At 37.8% G+C, this 26,100-nt stretch overlaps 1 pseudogene; it reads right to left on the reverse strand.

The window, feature by feature from the left end:
* Positions 1–6,407: 6,407 nt before the first annotated feature.
* LOC118901962 lies at positions 6,408–9,484 on the reverse strand (annotated as a pseudogene).
* Positions 9,485–26,100: the final 16,616 nt, after the last annotated feature.

Raw genomic sequence — 26,100 nt, forward strand, 5'->3', positions numbered from 1 at the left:
GAGGCTTTGAATCTGGGGAAGAGGAAGCAGAGAAGAATAAAAATGCAGCGCTTAAAATGACCACTTAGACTACGTTTTAAAAAACCTTCTTCCCTACTCAATGTGAGCCCAAAGGCTCATTATTACAAGTGTAAGAAAACACAAAAATCCTCTGGGTCTGAAATTTCTCAGTCTATATTTTTCATTCATCAATACGTTTGCTCAAGTTTTACTATGCATAGTTAATTCTGTAAAAACTGAATTAAGTTTGATAAGACTATCATATTTTGCTCTATTTTCAATAATTTATTTCAGTTCCTTTAATATTTTATCTTGGTAAAACTATGCTTTGCAAGAAACAAAAAATTATAATCTTTAAAAAAGAACCAATTATAAAATCAATATTTGATAGCAATTTCAAGCCATGACTTCTTAATATGGTCAAATGAAGGCCTCTTTTTCACTGTAACAAGTACCATTTTCTACACCCACAAAAAAACTTTTATCAATAGTCTCATCATGCTGATATTTTGAGTTAATATTTAATCAAATGACAATGAGAAAATATATTAGAAATGTAAGTACTGAAACACAACATAAGACAGGTAGGTGACTTGCAGTTTCTCAGACTCATTCTTGCTTGAAAAGTAGAGCAAAAATTAAACATTTCATTTGTTCCAGACACCATATAACAATTTGGGCCCTGGTGAAGCAATCTGCCTAATATTCTATTCACATTATGTCAAAGAAAATTTTATGTTACGAGCATATAATTTATGAAATCAATATTTCTTGTACAATTCCCAAAATTAACTATTCATTATTCCATTCAGGGATAAAATGTTTGAATGCTATGAGTTTGAAATGAGAAAAGCAGAAGTGAAACTCTGACCCTCCACTTCCTATGAATAGTCCCAGGCCAGTTTGTCCTCCTGACACCCACCCCAATCCTTTTCTCCTTTCCCATGAGTTTCCCCCACTTTAAGATTAATCTAACCCATCACTTTCTCTATGGGACCTTCCCTGATTGCCTCTAGTCAGCTGGGCCAAGCTTCTTGACCACCTGTATATATCTCTCTCTAGCAGTTGGATTTGACTGTACCAGTTGGAAATGTAAAGCTTGTGTTAAAATGATCATGTAGCTATAACTGAACTAAACAAGACTTAGCTTAAAGGAGGAAAAATAGCTAATCGCTCTTAAGAGGAAAAATAGCTAATCGCTCTTAAGTGTTCATTGGGCTCCAGGCTCTGTGTTCAGCCCTTTTATGTGTATCATCATTCCAGTCTCCCAACAATTCTATCTGGCATGCACTATTATTAGCCCCATCTTATAGATAAGGTGACTGAGGCTTGAAAAAATTTAAGTAATATTCCCAAGGTCATGCTGCAAGTAATTTGTGGTGAGAGAGCACTTCAACCCAGGTCTTTCTGACTTCAAAATCTGTTCTCTTAATTGCTGTGGTGTACATCCTTTCCTTAGGATTTTATCCTATGTTTAAGACCTAAAACTCCTTTGAGATGTAAATTCAGAATTTATAAGAAGAAGTATTTATGAGAAGAAAACAACCTCGCTGTCATTTTAAAACAATGAATTGGTTTTTCTTATCAAATGTTTAACCATTATATAATGAATTTTCAGCATACACTACCACTGTTCATTTACATCTATGGAAATCAACAAGATGATGTTTTACGCTCACTGTTCAAACATCATGACCTGATATTACAGTAAGTAAACAATAAGGTACCCAAAACAATTAGATTTAAACTCTTTCTGGCAGAGTCTTCATAGCTAAATGATAATTCAAGTCAAGGCAAGGCAATTATTCATTTAAGGGTTCCATATGAACAAAGCATTTTTAAGTTGAAAATCAAATTGTCTTTCAAATGTTTATATAAAGATATATAAATGTTTCAGATGTATATATATATACATATTTTGATATATGTAAGGGGTCTCCTCATCCCTTTGAGAAACAGAAGTATGTAAGAGTGATCTAGAAAATTTCAAAGATTAAGGAAGTCATGAAGGAGGCGAATTTTCAACTGCTTTGAGGCAACCTCTTTGGAGGCAAATATAAATGGAATGGGATTCTGGTCTGACACCCTCTAGTTGTGGGATCTTACACAAACCACTTAACTTCTTTATCTCTTAATATCTCCATCTGTGAAAATGATGTATTGAAAGAATTAAATGTAATTATGTGTGTGAAAGTGTCTGTAACAGTGTTCAGTACATAGCTGACTTAAAAAAAAATGTTAGTCCCTTTTCTTTTTAACATTTTTACATGCACTTACTGAACCCCTACTAATGTTCTAGACATGGTTCGTCCCTGGGGAATACAGAGGTGGAAGACAATTGAGCCTCCAAAACAGTCCACAGTTCAGTGGATAAAAATGATCAGAAAACCTTGGGGCTTCCCTGGTGGCACAGTGGTTGGGAATCTGCCTGTCAATGCGGGGGACACAGGTTCGAGCCCTGGTCTGGGAAGATCCCACATGCCGCAGAGCAGCTGGGCCCGTGCGCCACAACTACTGAGCCTGCGCTCTAGAGCCCACGAGCCACAACTACTGAGCCCACGAGCCACAACTGCTGAGGCCCGCACGCCTAGAGCCCGTGCTCCACAGCAAGAGAAGCCCGTGCACCGCAACGAAGAGTAGCCCCTGCTCACAACAACTAGAGAAAGCCCACACACAGCAACAAAGACCCAGCGCAGCCAAAAATAAATAAATAAATAAATTTATTAAAAAAAAAGAAAACCTACAAATAAACACAACATACCTTTTGCTGAACCAAAATAAGCACAGACTGGAGGGAGGCCCAGGTTGGGGTGGGGGCTAATGGGGGGATGGGCTTAAGGGAGCCCTTTGTGGGAGCGTGATACAGTCTTGTAAATACTCATGGAGATTGACAGTGAGGTTCTATCATTTTTTTCTGATTTCAACCTCACAACAAACCTGCAAGTTACGTATGAATATTCCCATTTTTCAGGTGATGAAATAGCAGAGCCTAGAGGGTGCTTATCAATGTTTACGAGTAGGAATACCAGAGAATAAATAAGGATGACAATCATATGGTACCATGATTCAAAGACACAGCAAAAGAGGGTCGCTGACTAAGACCAGCTGGGCCAGAATCTCAACATAAGTGAAGCAAGAGACAAACATCAACTCTATTCCAGGCTGGAGTGACAAGATTTCTAAAGGTATCAAAGGTCCTACTGGAAGTCCTTGGAGTGGTGAAAAGTTTGGGAATGTCCATTTTGCTAAGAAAACCTACTCACGTTATCCTACGTCTATCTTTTTCCTGGTCCAACTCAATCCAGGAGAGAAGGCAGGCACTCATAAGAGGCTGCTGAACAAACAGAGACCGCCCAGTTTCAGTACAGCTCCTATTAAATAAGAGAACAAACTGAAACACACAGGGCGGACAATACCCAGTGATGCAAATCGGTCGGCGTTATGTTATCACACTGAAAGACTAATATTACCTGTTCGTTAGGAAACAAAAGGCAGGGTGAGTGAGCAAACCAGTCAACCTTCAGATTTTCTTGCCTTCCAGGAAAGAGTTACATATGTCAACATTGACTCAGCGGGGCTGGTTGCTATTTAGAAAGAAAGTCGTGTTACACCCGCTAAGGTTTTTGTTCAAGCTGTGACAATATTCCCTATAGAACATCAGCTCCTGCATAGTTAGGGTCATAATCTGGGGTTGAGGTAAATGCAAAATTTTCCCTACTTTTACAAAAAATCAAATATATCCAAATGTATGTGTACTTAATTTTATAAAGGACTCATATTTTACTTCTTAGAATGTCAGTTTAAGAGTCTTTGAGATAAAGATGCAAAGAGGTTTACCAGCTCACAGAAAAGAAACAGGGCTTGCTTTAGACACACCACAGTTAGGGGCTCAAAGGTCACCAGGCCCTGGTTTTCCTGTCTCTCCTTTCTTCTCTTTTCCACACATCTCACCTTCACATGCAGTAGGAAAGGCAAGCCTTTTTCCCAAGAGCACCTACCTAAGGTTCTGAGATACGATCCAATTGGTATAACTTTGGACTGTACCCATCCCGGAAGAAACCAATCATTACGGCCACAGAAATGCAATATGTTGATAATTCAGGGAAGCGAGAGGCCAATAATAAATAGTGTTCCTCTTCATGAAATATGGCTGAAGAGTTTTCCAAAGGAGAAAAGGGGGAGACAAAGAGCAAATCAAGCTGGTCTTCAAGGGATGTTAGGTGAGAGGGTCACCATCCCTGTAGATGTTGATTTATAGCAGTAATCACACTACTTCAATAACAAGCTATATTTATTTATTTTACATTTTTTAGGCCACACGGCATGTGGGATCTTAGTTCCCCGACCAGGGATTGAACCCGTGCCCCCTGCATTGGGAGCACGGAGTCTTAACCACTGTTCTGCCAGGGAAGTCCCAGCAAGCTATATTTTAAAATGCTCTCTTTCCTGTTTTCTCCCATGCTCACATGTATTCCTAATGCCCAGAATCATCTTCACAATTCATCCTGCCTTCCTCCCTTTTTACCTCAAACTTTTTCTTTGTTATCTTTTCCTCTAATCACCTCTTCTCAGAATCCTTCACCAGCTTTTTCTTCTCTGCCATTCCTTCGAGTGTGAGTGTCCTTTCAGGGCCTGCCCTGGGGATTCTTTTATCACTGTGTATATATCCCTGAATAAGTCCATCCACTTCATGGCTTCAAGCACTATTCAGATCCATATCTCAAGTTCTGACCCCTCTTTGGTGCTCCCAAAAGCACCCCTTTCTTGGTCTCTCAAGTTACATTAACCTAATATTTATCAAGCACCTGCAACATGCCATTCACTACTTGATATGCTAGGGTAACAACAAAGCAAAAAGCAAGACGTGGTTCCAGCCCTCAAAGAGTAGTCATTCTGGCATGGAAGGTAGGCGCTAAAATGAGTGATTGCAAATGTAATTAATGCTAAGAAAAGAGAAGAACAGGACAGACTGGTGGTCTCTGGACCCACACTGTGAACTGCTTACCGATGCCTCCACCTCCATGATTTGCAATACCTCAATATCTACAGATTCTAATTCAACATATTCTCCCCAAATCATGTTCTGTATTCCATGTCACGTTAGTGAAATCACCAACCACGTAATCTTTCACACTGGCAGCTTCGTCTCTTGCCTCTCCTCTTCTCCTCCCGATCACTAAATCTTATTGGTTTTCATTTCCTGAATATCTCCTGCCATTATTGCTCTCTATGTGCTATACACTTCAGTGAACTTTAGGCTCCTTGAATTTAATACACTCTCTCACATGCTATTCCTAATGCCTGCAGTCATCTTCACAATTCATTCTGCCTTTCTCCCTTTCTCCCTCCAAGACCCTACCCACTTTTGTAGAAACAGGACTTTACTCAATATCATGGGTCATAGTTTTCTCTATTCCCCAGCCAAAAAAACAGTGCTTGGAACACAGCGGATTATCATTAAATACAAAATGAATAAATGAATGAATACATAAATAAAGATATCTGCCCTACCATGACCTCCACTGGATTAAAATAGTATTTTTGGTAAGCACTTCACATCAGGTAAGATTACATGTCCACTATGCAGTATGGTGGTTTTGTATTGCATCAACTTGGCAAAGCCAGAATTACATTTCTCAGGATACCTTTTCTATATGGTTCTGGGTTAGAGTTGGTCAAAAAGAAACTTGTGGGCAGAAATGAGGCAGTAACCACTATATTCTTGAAGGTCATTGTGGTTAGAGGTGGTGAAACACAGTTACACAGGTATCAGCAAATTCCAGTTTGTTCGCCTCTTAACCAGTCTGTGTTCTTTTCTTACAGACAGCTTGGTTTGCTGACCAAAGGCAAACCTAAACCCATCACCAGACGCCTGGCTTCAAACTCACCGAGCTGGGCATACCGAGCTTCCAGGGTTCTCTGCAAGCTTTGACTTGTCCATCGGCACCTGTGCTTTATGATGGCTGATTAGTGTCTCTGCTCTAAGCCTCCAATTCCCCTTTATAGACCTTCAAGCCCCAGCTCTTTCCACACTGTGTAGTCTATGCTTATAACATATTCCTTAATCCATATTATTCATATAGTGTTCTGCTTTTTTAAAACAGATGTAAACTATTTATTGAATATTTGCCACCAAATATTGTTAAATACATCATCTGGCAGCATATCGCTTCCAAGTTAAAATGTCAGAAACAAATACCAATATTTACAATTCTTTTAAGGAATGTTATATGAGACATTAGACTGTAAATTTTTTGGCTTATAATTCTTAAATAAATGATAATAGCAAATAAAATCTTCAGTGCGAGATTGTGATTAAGAGACATTTTACAAAAACACAAAGTGGCAATAATACCATTCAACATCCCGGGTTAGATCCCTTCAGGAGAGACTCATAATTTATATAGTCAAACTTTAAAATTTACAGATAAAGGTAGTTCAACACTGCCACTGAGAAGCACATCTCTTAACGTGTACAGCCTTGAGGGCACAGTTTTGAAGGTCTGAAATACCAAGTTGGTTTGATGATTTAGTCGGTTGGCACTTATGAATACATTTATTGCCCTGCCATTTCAAAACAGATTTTCAGAGTATGTCTGAAACTTTTGGAATACTTTAAAAATTCTTTATTTTTGGCATTCAAGTGCTATGCGGTTCTGGTATTAGTATTTCTTGAAGACATTACTCACAAAGAGTTCTTTAATTGTACTAGGTATATCCTTGATTGCCTGCAGAAATCTCACTCTGGTATTGATCTCAGCTGTGATCTTACTGGGACTTTGTTTAGGTGCTCCTGCCTTTTCATTTAGGTCCTGGAATTCTGGCTCTGGTTGTTTAATCACATACTCTTCCACATCAGCAGCTGCCATTCGAAGGAGGGACTTAGTGAAGTTAACTTCTACACTTTTTTCCTCTAAAAGTTTCATAATGACATCTTGTGTGAAACCTGTATTTTCTTCCTGTGCTGATATGTGCAGTCTTTGTGCTGAGCCCAAGGATTTTACTTTAGTTTGTGTTATACCTCCTACTCTACCTTCTTTAGAAAGGAAAGGTTTCTCAAACAAAGAAATAGGAGCTTGACCATGTACTGTCTCAACTACTTTTGGACATGGTCTGAATAGTATAACATCTACTAGGACTTAAAGTACTAGCATTGATAATGAGAATCCTTCACATGTACAGTGTGTTACAGTTTTTAAAGTGCTTTTATATATATCAATTAATCTTCATAATTTCCACTGCTGATGTTTATTTGCTCCCTACTGGGTACACAGCACTGCACTGGACCTTTATTAGCCTATCTGATCCTCACAATACAATGAATAAAGTTTTCTCTTGTGGTGAAATAAAAATGTACATTTTTAAAACAGTGACCATCAAAATGCCTTTTAGGACAAAAATTGTCTTGGGAGGAAAAGGGGAGTATCTTGATAAACAACTGGGAATAGAAGTTGGAATCCTAGAAGCTTGGCTATCAGCAGGAACCCAAGGAAAACAGAGAGAGATGGTCAAGAAAATAGGAGAAAATGGGCAGGGGGGGTGAAGTTTAAATGTAGAAAGGGCATTCAGGGAAACATCACTGATGAGATCACGAGGAATAAGCATCTTAAGGGATTCTCAGAAAGCCAGGGGAGGATCTGGAACTTTTATATTTGAGCTAATTTTATTTGTAGTTCAATGAACAGAGACTCTCTAGCTGTCATACTAGTATTTATAGAGAGGTAGGAAAATTGAGGCTAAAAAGAGGGGCAATTTGAGATCATACAGTCAGATACAAGTTTATCTTACTTGAGCTTCTGAGATGGGTCTGAGGTCACAGGCTTATGGTCCACCCCAGACACACTTGACTCCACATCCCCTCTTTTGGTTAGACCCCTTGCAGCCTCTGAGGACGGGGAGAACTCTCCGGAGCCAAAGAAGGGTTAGCAAACCTTTTCCCTGTGTCAAAGCAGAGCCAGGAGCAGGGAGACGGCCCTGTACGTTGCACAGGTGAGCTTCGCGCTGAAGGAGTCTAAGCAACTGACGACAGCAACGCCTGACCTTCCCCGCTCCCAAGCTAAAGAGTGGTGTCTGGAGGTTGGGGAGAGAGGGGTGTCTGAGAAATATTTCCAGAATGTAAGAGGTGGGGCAAAGGTCCTGGCAATCGCTGGAAAGAAACAGGTCATGGGCTCACTGCCTTTTTCAGCCAAAGGAATTCCTAGAGGAGAGACGCAGAGAAACTTCAGCCTATAGGAATATTTGCAGACGACAATGTCCCCAAAGTTACCCAACACAGGTAACTTCTACTCTTAATTATGGGTGTTTCATTCCCCAAGCATCCAGGTTCACACAACAGGGGATGGTGGACATGCCAGACGCTTGAGTGGGACGCACTGCCTGCTAACTTCAGGGGTCCATCCAGCCAAAAGGAGTTCCCATGGTGTCCCTGCAGGTCCTCAGCAATGAATAAAACCAGAGGCAGCTCCCTTTGGGGACACAGCAATTTTTCAAGCATTATCTCATTTAATCCTCATAACACATCTATGAGGCAGGTCACAGTATCATACCGATTCTACAGATGAATAAATGGAGAATAAAAGGAGTAAAATAACTTGTCAAAGGCCACACAGTCAGTCAGGTGAATCAGATCTATCTGATTTCAAAATCCATGTCCTGAACTATTTTGAGAGGATGATGAACTTTCAAAAGCTCCTCACTAGAATATGAGCCCTTGAAAGAGACGGGTGGGGTCTTACTAATCTTTACAATCTTTATCACTCCCCAAAGCACAGTGCCTAGCACACTGGAACCCTGTCAACTCATTCATTCATTCATTCATCAGCAGATCTTTACTGAGCCCTGCTGGGTGTCAGCACAGTATTGGTCCCTGGTGACACAGAGCATGGCAAGGTGCACAGGAGTGAGTTGACTTTCCCCAGCACTGAAAAGACAGAATAATCATGTTCCTGGGCTGACCTGATAGGGGAGGGCATACATGGATAAATAAGAGGACACACAACCTCCCACTGGGAGATGTCATGGGGTTGGACCCTGAGAAAACCTGGAAAGAAGTTCGACTCAGCTCTAGACAATGGAGCTCAAGATGGACTTTAGATTTCTAGTCAAGGGTAACCAGGTTCTAACACCCAGCTTGGCTGTAGTACCTGCAACTTTGGTTAGTGGAGCACGGAATAGACTCTACCTTTTGGCCAGTGGGTTTGAGAACACAGACTGCTTGTGTGCCAATCCTGGCTCTGATGCTTAGTAGCTTTGTGACCTTGAGCAAGCTGTAAGATGGGATAATAAGAGAATCACTCTTGTGATATTGTGAGGATTAAATGAGTCAATATGTTTAAACACTTAAGAGTGTATCTGTGTTAGCAAATATCAAAGCAAGCATCACAGCCTGGCACTGATGTCGCATCACATGCTGCAGGATGCTCCTGCCTTCACACTGCGTCCTCCAAGTCTCCACACCACATTCATCAGACTCATGTACGGCCATGAAAAATGGTTGAAAGTTACCACCTTCTAGACTGCACTCAGCAGATGCAATTACTCCCCCTGTTCCCTGGCTGACTATACCACAGGTTAAGAGCGGCTTCAGAAAAGAGGAAGATGTGTCCCAAACCAGGACTAAGATGAAAAGAGCGAGGTCCATAGAGCTCAAAACTGAAGAGGGCACTCAGGCGGAGGATCATGCAAGTGCATCTGTCCATGGCTTTAAGAAGAAAAGCTGCAGGGATAGGATTTCAGCATTTGAATTACTGCTGGGTGTACAGTTTATAGAAGAGTGGTTTATTTTCTAGACAAGTTGTATTCCTCAAAAGTTTTAAAAATTGAATTATAGCTTAAAAATACTAGGGGAACTTGCTACTTAAGGGAATTAACTTGTGAATGCATTTGTAGAACCAACAATCATTTACAGAATAACTTATTATTAATCAGAAACTGGATTGTCCCATGTTGTGTTTGGCTGCACTTCCTTTCTAAAAATTGTCATGTGTTACGCATGTAATATTTGTTTTCCTGAGAGCAGAAGAAGTCAATTCATGTAAGGAAATCTTTGTTCAAGAGAAATGCAGTCTTGAGGGAAGTAAAGCATCAAAAGGTCTCAAAGAACTGCCATGGATTTTTCTACATTGTTGTATAGTAGGTACAAAATAAAATCTTTAAAAGGTGCAGCAGAGTTGTGTGAACTCTACAAGAATTATGGTCTTGCTAGGTTTTGGTCACTTGATAATTCTCCTCAAAGAAATATCTTTTATCTTTTTAAAACCCACTTTTTTTTTCTATTTTGTGAATATGCGTTATTGTCAAAATATTCTCTTTTTCCTTCTTGAGTTCACTCTGTGGTTCTCTTTTTTAACTTCTTGAGTTGAACACTTAGTTCATTAATTTTCTCTTTCTTTTGGATATATGCATTTAAGATTACAGCTTTAGCTGCATCCTGTAAGTTTTGCAATAAGTGTTTACCTTCTCAAGTTCTAAATATTTTAAACTTTCATTAGATTTCTTCCTTGTTTCATAACACACTATGGGTGTTTTTAAAATTTCCAAGCATGCAGATTTGGGGAGAGAGATAATCTTTTTATCTAATTATTTTGCTTTGTGGTTGAAGAATGTGGTCTGTGTAATTTCAGTTCTGGAATTTACTGAGTTTTCATTTGTGACCTTCAACAGACTCTGATTTTGTAAATTTCCATGTATCTTTGGAAAAAAATGTATTTCGTAATTGTTTTATGCATGATTCTAAATATATCAATATTTTCATCAGATCAACTTTCATCATTGCTTTGTATATGGGAGTAATATGTTACAAATTCCCATTTAAATTACATAGTGGTCAATTTCTCCTTGTAATTCATTCAGTTTTTACTCTCTGTATTTTTGAGAATAATTTTGTTAAAAGAAAACAGGTTTCTGATTATATATTCCTGGTGAATATTTTCTATATAATGATACTGTTTTGTTTTTTTGGTTTTTTTGCTAATAATGCTTTTTGTCTTAAGGGTGATTTAATTTAAAGTAATATCATTATATCAGTTATATTTTGATTTATAACTGCATGGTATATCTTTTTCTATCCTTTTATGTTAAAAAAAATCCTTATAAATATGTCTTAGGTATACCTATTATAAAAAAAACATATTACTGAATTTGTTCTTGTAGTTGTCATTTTTGCTTTTAAAGTCCAATCTAGAGATTCTAGGAAGATAGTAGTGACAGTGACATTGTAGCTTTTCAATCTTAGCGAATCCCCACATTAAAGCAAACACAGCAATTAAATAGCAAAACCAAATATCCATGGACAACATTCACCACAAAACTAGGCAACAAGGTATCTCCCCTAGTATAAGCACATGGGGACAAACCAACAACAGCCATGAGACTCACATGGTATTGGCATCTGTGCAGGAGAAAGTAGAGGGAAGTACACTGGGTTGTGTCAACTGGTGAACAGAACCCCAAAAGAGCCAATAGTTATTTACTGGGGAGCACAGTGGGTCAATGTGAGTACATCAGATGAAACTGAGAATGAATTCTCTCTCTAATACCAAGTGAGTTCAAGGAGAGCACGAAGTAAGGACTGAAAGGGTTGAAGCAGTTTAATCCTTATGAACTCTCAAAACTTAAATGGATTTTCTTCCAATTAAGGAATCATACTGTGAAGAAACTACTAGAAGTAGAATAAAATTGAGCAATTAGGGAAAAGTAAGATTAAAAAAAAGAAGATTTCCACCCAAGTGGAGAAAGGAAGACAGTCAGGAAATCTTGGGAAGCAAGTGGCCATATTTTTAAACATTACATAAAAATAACAGACAAAGGAGCTTTGTGACATTAGAAAAGCTTTACTAAATCCTGCCTCAATCTAAAAGGTCAGGAAAACTAATTTCACATAAAAATGAGCAACAGAGAAGCATCAAGTTCAAATCCCATATGAAGTTATAATAAGAAATGAGGTAATAGGGAGCACGATAATATTTTTAGAGATGATGAAAGCATCCCAGAAAAGTATGTCCACAAACAGACCACAATCCAACTTACTATTTAAAAATTAGTTATGACACCCTACAGGATACTAGGATACCTGTACTGGACACAATTTAGAAGAAGAGAGCTTGCACTTAGCATCAGACAGGCATCATGCTGCAGTGATACCTGTTATCATCCTGCCTGTAAAGAAGAGGACATGAGCTGAGGAGTGTAGCAGGTAGCCTATTTCGAATATTAAAGAACTAGTGGAGCCAGATGCAGACCTCAAAATTCATGTCTGTTCTTTCAGTGCCCATCAAGTTTGCAGGGCTTAATGCCTTATAATCAAAACTAATCCACATCACTTATTGACTCCTTTCCAAATTAAAAAGAAAAATGTTCCATGTCAAAAAAAAATTAAAAAATTAAAAAATAAAAATTAGTTAAAAGACATTAAGAAAGTTACACAGAATATGAAAAAAATAACATATATCAAAATTTTTAAAGCTGGGAACTTAAATTCTAGAACTCAGAAAAGAATTAGAAATAAAATATCCTTTAAGAAATCAAGACAAAAATAGAAGGATACAGTGTGGAAAAAACACTCAGCTAATGAGCTAAAAGATAGAAGGTGGAAAAGGAATTTTCTTTTTTTATTCAAAGTCACAAAAATTATAATCATCCTCATCAGTTCACTCAGTCCCATGTAATTAATTTTTTTGTATGTTGATCTTTTGTTAGCACTTTTATGAATTCATCAGTTTTCCATTAAAGTTCTGAAAATGCTTATTCATTAACTTCAACAGTATAGTCAGTTACCAGGAACCTGTACTTGTCAGAGTCTTTTCCATGAATTCCTTGAAGATGAAACCCTTTTATAGGAACATTTTTGCAAAAGCATCAGAGTACACCCAGAACTGTCTGTAAATGACAAAAGACTTAAAAATGACCATGGTTAAAGATTTGATGAAAGTTCATAATAATGAAATTGACAAGGAAATTTAGTTATTTCTGAGATATACATTTTAAAATAATAACTAGAATTATGACTTATAACATTATACCAGAACATATAAGATTTTTAGGAATTTCATGTAATGTCTGAAACATTTATATTAACATATTTCCATACAAATAACCCAAAGAAAGTTTAGTATATGTTTGGGTCTTTTTTTGAATTTTTGAATTTTATTTTATTTTTTTATACAGCAGGCTCTTATTAGTCATCAATTTTATACACATCAGTGTATACATGTCAATCCCAATCGCGCAATTCATCACACCACCACCCCCACCCCCCCGCGGCTCTCCCCCCTTGGTGTCCATACGTTTCTTCTCTACATCTGTGCCTCAAATTTTGCACTGCAAACTGGTTCATCTGTACCATTTTTCTAGATTCCACATACATGCGTTAATATACAATATTTGTTTTTCTCTTTCTGACTTACTCACTCTGTATGACAGTCTCTAGATCCATCCACGTCTAAACAAATGACCCAATTTCGTTCCTTTTTATGGCCGAGTAATATTCCACTGTATATATGTATCACATCTTCTTTATCCATTCATCTGTTGATGGGCATTTAGGTTGCTTCCATGACCTGGCTATTGTAAATAGTGCTGCAATGAACATTGGGGTGCATGTGTCTTTTTGAATTATGGTTTTCTCTGGGTATATGCCCAGTAGTGGGATTGCTGGGTCATATGGTAATTGTATTTTTAGTTTTTTAAGGAACCTCCATACTGTTCTCCATAGTGGCTGTATCAATTTACATTCCCACCAACAGTGCAAGAGGGTTCCCTTTTCTCCACACCCTCTCCAGCATTTGTTGTTTGTAGATTTTCTGATGATGCCCATTCTAACTGGTGTGAGGTGATACCTCATTGTAGTTTTGATTTGCATTTCTCTAATAATTAGTGATGTTGAGCAGCTTTTCATGTGCTTCTTGGCCATCCGTATGCCTTCTTTGGAGAAATGTCTATTTAGGTCTTCTGCCCATTTTTGTATTGGGATGTTTGTTTCTTTAATATTGAGCTGCATGAGCTGTTTATATATTTTGGATATTAATCCTTTGTCCATTGATTTGTTTGCAAATATTTTCTCCCATTCTGAGGGTTGTCTTTTCATCTTGTTTATGGTTTCCTTTGCTGTGCAAAAGCTTTTAAGTTTCATTAGGTCCCATTTGTTTATTTTTGTTTTTATTTCCATTACTCTAAGAGGTGGATCAAAAAAGATCTTGCTGTAATTTATGTCAAAGAGTGTTCTTCCTATGTTTTCCTCTAAGAGTTTTATAGTGTCCAGTCTTACATTTAGGTCTCGAATCCATTTTGAGTTTATTTTTGTGTATGGTGTTAGGAAGTGTTCTAATTTCATTCTTTTACATGTAGCTGTCCAGTTTTCCCAGCACCACTTATTGAAGAGACTGTCTTTTCTCCATTGTGTATCCTTGCCTCCTTTGTCATAGATTAGTTGACCATAGGTGCGTGGGTTTATCTCTGGGCTTTCTATCTTGTTCCATTGATCTATGTTTCTGTTTTTTGTGCCAGTACCATATGGTCTTGATTACTGTAGCTTTGTAGTATAGTCTGAAGTCAGGGAGTCTGATTCCTCCAGCTCCGTTTTTTTCCCTCAAGACTGCTTTGGCTATTCGGGGTCTTTTGTGTCTCCATACAAATTTGAAGATTTTTTTTTCTAGTTCTGTAAAAAATGCCATTGGTAATTTGATAGGGATTGCATTGAATCTGTAGATTGCTTTCAGTAGTATAGTCATTTTCACAATATTGATTCTTCCAATCCAAGAACATGGTATCTCTCTCCATCTGTTGGTATCATCTTTAATTTCTTTCATCAGTGTCTTATAGTTTTCTGCATACAGGTCTTTTGTTTCCCTAGGTAGGGTTATTCCTGGGTATTTTATTCTTTTTGTTGCAATGGTAAATGGGAGTGTTTCCTTAATTTCTCTTTCAGATTTTTCATCATTAGTGTATAGGAATGCAAGAGATTTCTGTGCATTAATTTTGTATCCTGCAACTTTACCAAATTCATTGATTAGCTCTAGTAGTTTTCTGGTGGCATTTTTAGGATTCTCTATGTATAGTATCATGTCATCTGCAAACAGTGACAGTTTTACTTCTTCTTTTCCAATTTGAATTCCTTTTATTTCTTTTTCTTCTCTGATTGAGGTGGCTAGGACTTCCAAAACTATGTTGAATAATAGTGGTGAGAGTGGACATCTTTGTCTTGTTCCTGATCTTAGAGGAAATGCTGTCAGTTTTTCATCATTGAGAATGGTGTTTGCTGTGGGTTTGTCATATATGGCCTTTATTATGTTGAGGTAGGTTCCCTCTATGTCCACTTTCTGAAGAGTTTTTATCATAAATCGGTGTTGAATTTTGTCAAAAGCTTTTTCTGCATCTATTGAGATGATCATATGGTTTTTATTCTTCAATTTGTTAATATGGTGTATCACAGTGATTGATTTGCGTATATTGAAGAATCCTTGCATCCCTGGGATAAATCCCACTTAATCAAGGAGAATGATCTTTTTAATGTTTTGTTGGATTCTGTTTGCTAGTATTTTGTTGAGGATTTTTGCATCTATATTCATCAGTGATATTGGTCTGTAATTTTCTTTTTTTGTAGTATCTTTGTCTGGTTTTGGTATCAGGGTGATGGAGGCCTCATAGAATGAGTTTGGGAGTATTCCTTCCTCTGCAATTTTTTGGAAGAGTTTGAGAAGGATGGGTGTTAGCTCTTCTCTACATGTTTGACAGAATTCACCTGTGAAGCCATCTGGTCCTGGACTTTTGTTTGTTGGCAGATTTTTAATCACAGTTTCAATTTCATTACTTCTGATTGGTCTGTTCATATTTTCTATTTCTTCCTGGTTCACTCTTGGAAGGTTATACCTTTCTAAGAATTTGTCTATTTCTTCCAGGTTGTCCGTTTTATTGGCATAGAGTTGCTTGTAGTAGTCTCTTAGGATGCTTTGTATTTCTGTGGTGTCTGTTGTAACTTCTCCTTTTTCATTCTAATTTTATTGATTTGAGTCCTCTCCCTCTTTTTCTTGATGAGTCTGGCTAATGGTTTGTCAATTTTGTTTATCTTCTCAAAGAACCAGCTTTTAGTTTTATTGATCTTTGCTACTGTTTTCTTCATTTCTCTTTCATTTATTTCTGCTCTGATCTTTATGATTTCTTTCCTTCTGCTAACTTTGGGTTTTGTTTGTTCTTATTTCTCTAGTTCCTTTAGGTGTAAGGTTAGATTGTTTATTTGAGATTTTTCTTGTTTCTTGAGGTAGGCTTGTATAGCTATAAACTTCCCTCTTAGAACTGCTTTTGCTGCATCCCATGGGTTTTGGATCGTCGTGTTTTTGTTGCCATTTGTCTCTAGGTATTTTTTGATTTCCTCTTTGATTTCTTGAGTGATCTCTTGGTTATTTAGTAACGTACTGGTTAGCCTCCATGTGTTTGTGTTTTTTACGTTTTTTTCCCTGTAATTGATTTCTAATCTCATAGCATTGTGGTCAGAAAAGATGCTTGATATGATTTCAATTTTCTTAAATTTACTGAGGCTTGATTTGTGACCCAAGATGTGCTTTATCCTGGAGAATGTTCTGTGCGCACTTGAGAAGAAAGTGTAATCTGCTGTTTTTGGATGGAATGTCCTATAAATATCAATTAAACCTATCTGGTCTATTGTGTTATTTAAAGCTTCTGTTTCCTTATTTATTTTCATTTTGGATGATCTGTCCATTAGTGTAAGTGAGGTGTTAAAGTCCCCCACTATTATTGTGTTACTGTCGATTTCCTCTTTTATAGCTGTTAGCAGTTGCCTTATGTATTGAGGTGCTCCTATATTGGGTGCATATATATTTTTAATTGTTGTATCTTCTTGGATTGATCCCTTGATCATTATGTAGTGCCCTTCCTTGTCTCTTGTAACATTCTTTATTTTAAAGTCTATTTTATCTGATATGAGTATTGCTACTCCAGCTTTCTTCTGATTTCCATTTTCATGGAATACCTTTTTCCATCCCCTCACTTTCAGTCTGTATGTATCCCTAGGTTTACAGTGGGTCTCTTGTAGACAGCATATATATGGGTCTTGTTTTTCTATCCATTCAGCAAGCCTGTGTCTTTTGGTTGGAGCATTTAATCCATTAACATTTAAGGTAATTATCGATATGTATGTTCCTATGACCATTTTCTTAATTGTTTTGGGTTTGTTTTTGTAGGTCCTTTTCTTCTCTTGTGTTTCCCACTTAGAGAAGTTCCTTTAGCATTTGTTGTAGAGCTGGTTTGGTGGTGCTGAATTCTCTTAGCTTTTGCTTGTCTGTAAAGCTTTTGATTCCTCCATCGAATCTGAATGATATCCTTGCCGGGTAGAGTAATCTTGGTTGTAAGTTCTTCCCTTTCATAACTTTAAGTATATCATGTCACTCCCTTCTGGCTTGTAGAGTTTCTGCTGAGAAATCAGCTGTTAACCTTATGGGAGTTCCCTTGTATGTTATTTGTTGTTTTTCCCTTGCTGCTTTCAATAATTTTTCTTTGTCTTTAATTTTTGCCACTTTGATTACTATGTGTCTTGGCGTGTTTCTCCTTTGGTTTATCCTGTATGGGACTCACTGTGCTTCCTGGACTTGGGTGGCTATTTCCTTTCCCATGTTAGGGAAGTTTTCGACTATAATCTCTTCAAATATTTTCTCTGGTCCTTTCTCTCTGTCTTCTCCTTCTGGGACCCTTATAATGCGAATGTTGTTGCATTTAATGTTGTCCCAGAGGTCTCTTAGGCTGTCTTCATTTCTTTTCATTCTTTTGTCTTTATTCTGTTCCACAGCAGTGAATTCCACCATTCTGTCTTCCAGGTCACTTATCCGTTCTTCTGCCTCAGTTATTCTGCTATTGATTCCTTGTAGTGTAGTTTTCATTTCAGTTATTGTATTGTTCATCTCTGTTTGTTTGTTCTTTATTTCTTCTAGGTCTTTGTTAACATTTCTTGCATCTTCTCAATCTTTGCCTCCATTCTTTTTCCGAGGTCCTGTATCATCTTCACTATCATTATTCTGAATTCTTTTTCTGGAAGGTTGCCTATCTCCACTTCATTTAGTTGTTTTTCTGGGGGTTTATCTTGTTCCTTCATCTGGTACATAGCCCTCTGCCTTTTCATCTTGTCTTTCTGTGAATGTGGTTTTTGTTCCACAGGCTGCAGGATTGTAGTTCTTCTTGCTTCTGCTGTCTGCCCTCTGGTGGATGAGGCTATCTAAGAGGCTTGTGTAAGTTTCCTGATGGGAGGGACTGGTGGTAGGTAGAGCTAACTGTTGCTCTGGTGGGCAGAGCTCAGTAAAACTTTAATCTGATTGACTGCTGATTGGTGGGGCTGGGTTCCCTCCCTGTTGGTTGTTTGGCCTGAGGCGACCCAACACTGGAGCCTACCTGGGCTCTTTGGTGTTGCTAATGACAGACTCTGGGAGGGCTCACGCCAAGGAGTACTTCCCAGAACTTCTGCTGCCAGTGTCCTTGTCCCCACAGTGAGCCACAGCCACGCATCTGCAGGAGACCCTCCAACACTAGCAGGTAGGTCTGGTTCAGTCTCCTCTGGGGTCACTGCTCCTTCCCCTGGGTCCCAATGCACACACTACTTTGTGTGTGCCCTCCAAGAGTGGAGTCTCTGTTTCCCCCAGTCCTGTCAAAGTCCTGCAATCAAATCCCACTAGCCTTCAAAGTCTGAATCTCTAGGAATTCCTCCTCCCGTTGCCAGACCCCCAGGTTGGGAAGCCTGATGTGGGGCTCAGAACCTTCACTCCAGTGGGTGGACTTCTGTGGTATAAGTGTTCTCCAGTCTGTGAGTCACCCACCCAGCAGTTATGGGATTTGATTTTACTGTGATTGTTCCCCTCCTACCATCTCATTGTGGTTTCTCCTTTGTCTTTGGATGTGGGGTATCTTTTTTGGTGAGTTCCAGTGTCTTCCTGTCGATGATTGTCCAGCAGCTAGCTGTGATTCTGGTGTCCTCACAAGAGGGAGTGAGAGCACGTCCTTCTACTCTGTTATCTTTGTTCCTCTATCAGGAATTTTTTTAAATCAAAGGAAATACGGGCTTTTTTAAAGTTTCAAGAGAAAGTGACAAATACAAAGATGGGCAAAGATAATCTAACATACAGATACTAGGAGTCCCTGAAGAATAAAACCAAAGCAAAGAAACAGAACAGAAAACTTTCTTAAAATTAAAAAAAAAAAAAAAGTAGAAGAAGAAGATTTGAAACTACGTATTGAAACATCATACAGGGCCTTTCCTGAGGAACTTACTACAGAGTAAGTTTCAAGCAACTGAAATGAATAAATGACTAAGATTAAATAAAAGCTTGAAGGAAAGAGTAAAACATGTAGTAGATAAATGTTCTGATAATGTAAACATCGTAAACTACTTTTAAAATATGATATGGATTCAGATTGAGATATGTTATGGATCAAAAACCTAGAGCAAATGTATATTTCGTGATCAAGCATTCAATTTAAAATTATGAACAAGTCAAAGATGTCCCATGACCACTTCTATTCAACATTATATCAGTGTTCCAAGCCAGTACAAAGTGCAAGGGAAAAAAATATACTAATTGAAAAGTAAGAAAAATGTTATAATTCAGACACGATAGTCTAAGAGGTGATATAAACTATTAGAACTAATAAAGATGCAGAAAGTTATGGATATAAAAATCAATGTTCAAAAAATTTGTGTTTCCATATATCAACAATCAGAATATATCATTTTTTCAAGATACCTTTGAAGATAGCATTGAAACCTATATGATACCTAGGAACAAATATAAGTGAAAATATGCAAGGCTTTAATGAAGAAAAAAATCATAAAACTTTGTTCAAAGACCCAAAAAGTGATTGAAATAAAAGAAGAGATATACTATGTTCATGGATGAGAAGATTCAACATCATAAAAATATCATCTCCTCAAATTAATCTATAAATTTGACATAATTTCAATTCAAACCTGACAAAAAGCTGATCCTAAAATTCACATGAGAGATCAAATGGCCAAGCAATTTTGAAAAACAAGATAGTATCCTCACCCTACCAGACATCAAGATTCCTAAGAAAGTTGTAGCAATTAGGATAGTGTGGTTTTGGTAGCAGGATAGACCAAGAGACCAATTGAATAGGTCAAAGAATCCAGAAACAGAAACACGTAGATGAGAATTTGAACCCTGAGTCATAACTGTTTTAGTCGACTCTGTTCTAGAGTCTGGAATCAAGTATTTTGTCAGGACTCAGACTTCACTATTCTAAGATCTTGAACTGGAATTGGATCTATTCTCCTGGAATCATAACCTTGTTATACATAAAATAAATTTAAATTTCAGACTGTTCAGTTTCCATATAGGCTTTTTTAAGACTATCCATTAAGGTAGAGTGGAAAAATTTTGGCACAGAAGGCAGATGTTAATTGCAGGGTTGTCTTTTGTCAGTGGCTCATTGTTAGTGACTCCACCTTTCTTTTCTCACTTGAGGATAAAATGCAATAATATTCGCAAAAGCACTTCAAAAATTCTCAGGTATCCCTCTGTCTCAGGGCCAAATGTAATAATAATAGCTGTTGGAGGCTTTATCATGATCCAGACACTCTAATGAACATGTTATATGAATTATAGTAGTTAATCCTGGAAACAACCTTATGAAGAAAGTGCAGTTATCATCCTCATTTTATGGTTGGCACATTGAGGGTAGGAGGAATTAAATAATTTACCCAAGATCAAGGTCAATTAGCTGGGAAGTAATGAAGCTGGGACTTATATCTATGTCTGTTGAACAACAGCACCTGGTCTCTTAGTTACTCCTCCACAGTCTTTCTGTAAAATATTGTCATCGCCCTGTTTGAAACTGAACTGGTACATTTTCAGTCTTAAAATCAGAGGAAAGGGAAAACTGCATAATCTGAATTAATTAAAACCAACCAATCATCTCTCCCCAAAACGTCTTTATAGAACTAAGTCAACCTTATTTTCTAATATAATTTTTAGTCTTCTGACAAGAAATGCACAGGTGACTAGCAGGCACTGCTAAAAAACAAACAAAATTTTAAAAGTGTGAGAAACTTGGAGAGGATGCTGTTTCCTGAAACAAGAGTCAACTCCTAATGCCCCGTTTATGGACCAGGTCTTACACTGACACATGAAGAAGCTCTTTTAATTAACTGGTTAGGAATTTAATATCTTCACATATGCAAGGCAAGTCGACTTGCCCAGGCAACCAGATACACCAAGCTTTGTATATTAGTTCTGCTCTTTTGGCTTTTGAATGAACCTTCTAAGTCATGGGCATTAAGGCTGTCTTAAGTAAGTGTTTTTTTTACGCCAGTGTTCTTTGGGAAAATGAGGATATGCTAACCAGTGGCGGAGAGTACAAGGTGACCGAGCAAATTAAAACTTAATAATATTAAGCGACAAGAGCCCAAATGACAAGATCCAGGAGATTAATTTGCTGAATATCATGTGGTTCTCACTAAATGTGAACAAAGAGATCTTCAGAGCCTTGCCAAAATATGAAGATAGCGATTAGGCAAACTATCCAAACGCGTATCTGCTTTTGCATGGCTTTTTCAGAAACCATTTCCAAGAAGTTAAGGTGAGTTTTGCCACCTTACTAGAGCGGTAAATTTGAAGGCATGTCTTTGGTCTTAGTAACACTGCCAGATTCAGGTATGCTTTGTATTTGTCTTAGTGGTCCCCTGAACTCTCTTACCTTAACAAAACTGTGGGTAGTTTTCCTAAAAATAGAATATTATTTCTTCTGATATTTGCCTTCAAGAAATTTAAGAATTGCACTTGGGATAAGCATAACACTTTCTTACACAATTTCTTAGCTGTATCATTTACACCTTTAAATTTTTCTTAACCATTTTATTTGAGCTATGTCACCTGGGTCCACAAACTATCTCTATGAGATTACAATCACCTTAAGAGTAAGTGCTATAGTAATTCCTATTTATTTTTAAATTCTCCCATCAAAATTTATAAATGATTCTTCATGTAAAAGTTCTACAAAGCTTTTGTTTGTATTTCTTGTCTTCCATAAAATTTAACATGGATTATTACCCAGAGGAGACAGGCAGTAATTTATTCTTTGAGTGAAATTAAATTTGTTTAATTAAAAATTTTAAAGATTTTACTCTACTTTATATACCATATTTTGTAACTTTAATTTTTCCCCTCACTCAACAAATATGTATTGAGTTTGTACTATGTGCCAGAAACACATTATTATTATATTTCTCTTAAAACAATTTTTTCCACAGAATAAGATCATAGAATTTGACAGCCAGAAGGAGCCTTGAGGGTTACTAATTCAACACACTGATTTTAGAGACAATGAGGGAATTTTTCGAGAGTTTGCAAAAGTAGTGTCAGGCCTAAGGAAAATAGCTGCTTGGTGCCTCAGTGGGAAGTAACACCCAGGTCTCTTGACTTTGGTGCCAGGACTTTCCCTTATTAGAAGTTACTTTTTAAATTTTCTAGTATGTTTTAGATGAGAAATTCATCATAATATGCCATTTATTGTACCTGAAAATGGTTACTGGTTGCTGCTTGTCACAGTGACTCTACTGTAATAGAAGAGAAATAAGCCTATATTAAGAATGTTTATAATCACAGTCAAGAAACATAAAAGTATTTGTACCCTTTGATTCAATAATTCTACTTTTAAGGATTTATCCTGGGGAAATCCTCAGAGATACAAACATTCAGGTACAAGACTCTACTTCAGGCTTTTTATCAAAAGTCTAACCATAAATTACGTGACTCCTCATGGCAGAATATTATACAGTTTCAAAGGATGTGCAGTCATGCCACAAAACTTAGTATAATGTTAAGTTTTAAAAAGGTAAAATTTCACACAGTCTAATTTCAGTTTAGTAAAATGAAATTAGATGTGTGCGGTAGTGCATTCTAGTCTGAAGAAAATAGACTTAAACTCATAACTGTGGTTATTTTGGAGTAATAAGATTATCAGGGATCTTAATTTTCTTTTGTTACTTTTTCTGCATATCCAATTTTATAAAACAAATTTGTATGCATGTATACTAAGGAGAGTGAAAAGGAGTATTGTCATAAAAAGAACACCTCTAGTCAAGGTAGGCCCAGCAGGTGGCCAAACTGAACAGACACTGACAGGGAAAAAAAAAAAGTTGATTTAAGTGAAGCCATAATACCTCTCTATTTTAAACTTTTTAATGATCTCTTCACTTCTGGCTTGCCACAGTTATCATTCCTTTCTGGACTGAACTTGAAGACCCTTGGTAGTCTGGTCACATATTCCTAGCAAGGAGTTCCCTGCCACACACTCTCAGCCTTACCACCTTAACCTGCATTTGAGATCATAAGGTGAACCCCATCACGCCCCTACATAACGATTTGTAATCCCCGGTCATCCCATATAATCCAGACTCTGCTCCCTATATGTCTCTGCACACCCCCTAGTCTGACCCAATCTCTCACACCCCTTCATGGCTCCAAACCCTTCCATTGCAGCCTGGTGGGGAGGCTGCTTGGTCAGCAGCAAAATATTCTACATTGCCAACCTCGTCTTCGAGCGTCTCCTTCACTTTGTCCTTTAACTGAAACCTGTCTCCTGGGGCCATTCCTTGCTAGGGAGGGATGGGAATTTCTCTCCCATCCTCTACCACCTGGCGTGAAGTGGGTTACATGTCCTCTGTGTTTTTCACTTGCAAAACATGTGTCCTCCCCTTCTCCATAAAAACCAGTTTTTGTGAAGCTCATACCACCAGAACATACCCTATCTTGGAAATATATTTATTTAATGTTCTGCATTGTTAGCTTCAAACCTGAGACTGACGATGCTTCTAAAACGTATACCTAGAGTAAACCCACACTTAAAAGGTTCACCTGGCTTTAAGTCACAGATGTGCTGCAGCACTGCAGCTGTAAAATGAATTGTCATTGGTATCCATTGTAAAATGAACCAAATGTTCTCCATAGATGATGCTGAAATGGTCAGAAGAGCGACAGGTTTAATTCAGAGTGCACTGCCCATTTGACTACTGTGTCCTAGAGGGTTAAGGAAGGAAATGAGCCACCAACCAGTTAGGACAAAGGAAAAGCCCTATGGACTGTGGCAGCCGCAGTCCCCAGCACCGTCCAGGCACACAGTAGACCCTCTGTACATATTTATTAGCTGACTGACTAATGGGTTTTAATGCCATTCCACACATTCCAAACTAGTTTAGCCTATCAATTCCTGTAGCCTGACATTTCCCATTCAACAATCCACAACTTATCACGTTATCTGATCTTTTGATTTGACTGGTTTACTTAAAGACTGGAATTTGTAGGGCCTGACCCATAGAAAAATAGAAAACAAGTGGACTTAAGAGCAAAAAAAAAAAATGTTTATTTATAACTCCAAAATTAAAGTCTGAAGCTAAAGCACGCTCTGATAATATGAGGCTTTTGTTTGATTGGATGATTAGTTTCAGCTCCTATGATTTCTCCTCCCCCCTCTTATTTATGGGGTTACCTATGCAAATGGCCCCAAGCAACATTGTCACTCATTCTTTGAAACACTTGTTTTCCTTCAGCAAGTATTTATCTAGTGCCTACTACGTGCTGGGCACTATGCTAGGTGCTAGACTAGCACAAACAAGACTGATAATGTCCCTGCCCTGTATGCCTTCTACCAAAGTGGCAGGTAAGTGCCTTATATATTTTGATTCTATTTCATTCTATTCTATTCTAACAGACTTAGACTTACATAATAAAATAATAACAAATATTATTTCAGTAGCAATTTTTAATTAACAAAGTATTTTCACAACCAGCATCTTTTTTTTTTTTTTTTTTTTTTACAACCAGTATCTTATTTGATGCTCAGAAAAAGCTCCGTGGGAGGGTGTGGAGAAAAGGGAACCTTCCTGCACTGTTGGTGGGAATGTAAGTTGGTGCAGCCACTATGGAGAAGAGTATGGCGGTTCCTTATGAAAACTAAAAATAGAACTACCATATGACCCAGCAATCCCACTCCTGGGCATATATCCAGAAAAAACTATAATTCAAAAAGATACATGCACCCCTATGTTCATAGCAGCACTATTCATAACAGTCAAGACATGGAAACAATCTAAATGTCCATCCACAGATGAATGGATAAAGAAGATGTGGTACACATATGCAATGGAATGCTACTCAGCCATAAAAAAGAAGGAAATAATGCCATTTGCAGCAACATGGATGGAACTAGAGATTATCACACTAAGCGAAGTAAGCCAGAAAGAGAAAGACAAATACCATATGATATCACTTATATGTGGAATCTAAAATATGACACAAGTGAACTTACCTATGAAACAGAAACAGATTCGCAGACATAGAGAACAGACTTGTGGTTGCCACGGGGGAGGGATGGAGTGGGAGTTTGGGGTTAACGGAGGCAAACTATTACATATAGAATGGATAACAATAAGGTTCTACTGTATAGCACAGGGAACTATATTCTGTGATAAACTGTAATAGCAAAGAATATTTTTAAAAAAGAATGTATATGTATGTATAACTGAATCAATTTGCTGTACAGCAGAAATTAACACAACATTGTAAATCAACTATACTTCAAATTAAAAAAAAAAGCTCTATGGGGTAGGAAAAGGGGACTAGTCTTACTGATGTTATTTTACAGATGACACCGTCAAGACACTGAATGTAGTGACATTAGTGGACATTGTTCCTAAGGGACTGAGACTCACATGGGGTGGGGGACCTGGGACAAGGCAGGGGCAAGGGCACGAGCTAGCACCCAGTGGGGAAAAGGGAGTCCATACACACTACCACCATCACTGTTTGGCAATCTCTTAGGCTGGTTTATTTGTTCATTTTTGACTTTTACAGGACACATGCTGCTGCAACAGTTCTATTTATCACCATGCCTGAACCTCTTGCCTTGGGAGGTCTGTTGACCAAGGCTACCATGGTCATCTTAAACAGATATCCTCCTCACTGGCATTTGGTGGGAACACCCCTCTCACCAGGTAACTTACCAGCCTCGCAAGCAAAGGACATGATCTTTGCCCAGACAAATTTACCAACATCACCTGCGGTAGTGTTTACACCCCTTGAAGACAGACAC

This window comes from Balaenoptera musculus, chromosome 10 (assembly GCF_009873245.2).
Source record: "Balaenoptera musculus isolate JJ_BM4_2016_0621 chromosome 10, mBalMus1.pri.v3, whole genome shotgun sequence".
NCBI classification, from domain to species: domain Eukaryota; kingdom Metazoa; phylum Chordata; class Mammalia; order Artiodactyla; family Balaenopteridae; genus Balaenoptera; species Balaenoptera musculus.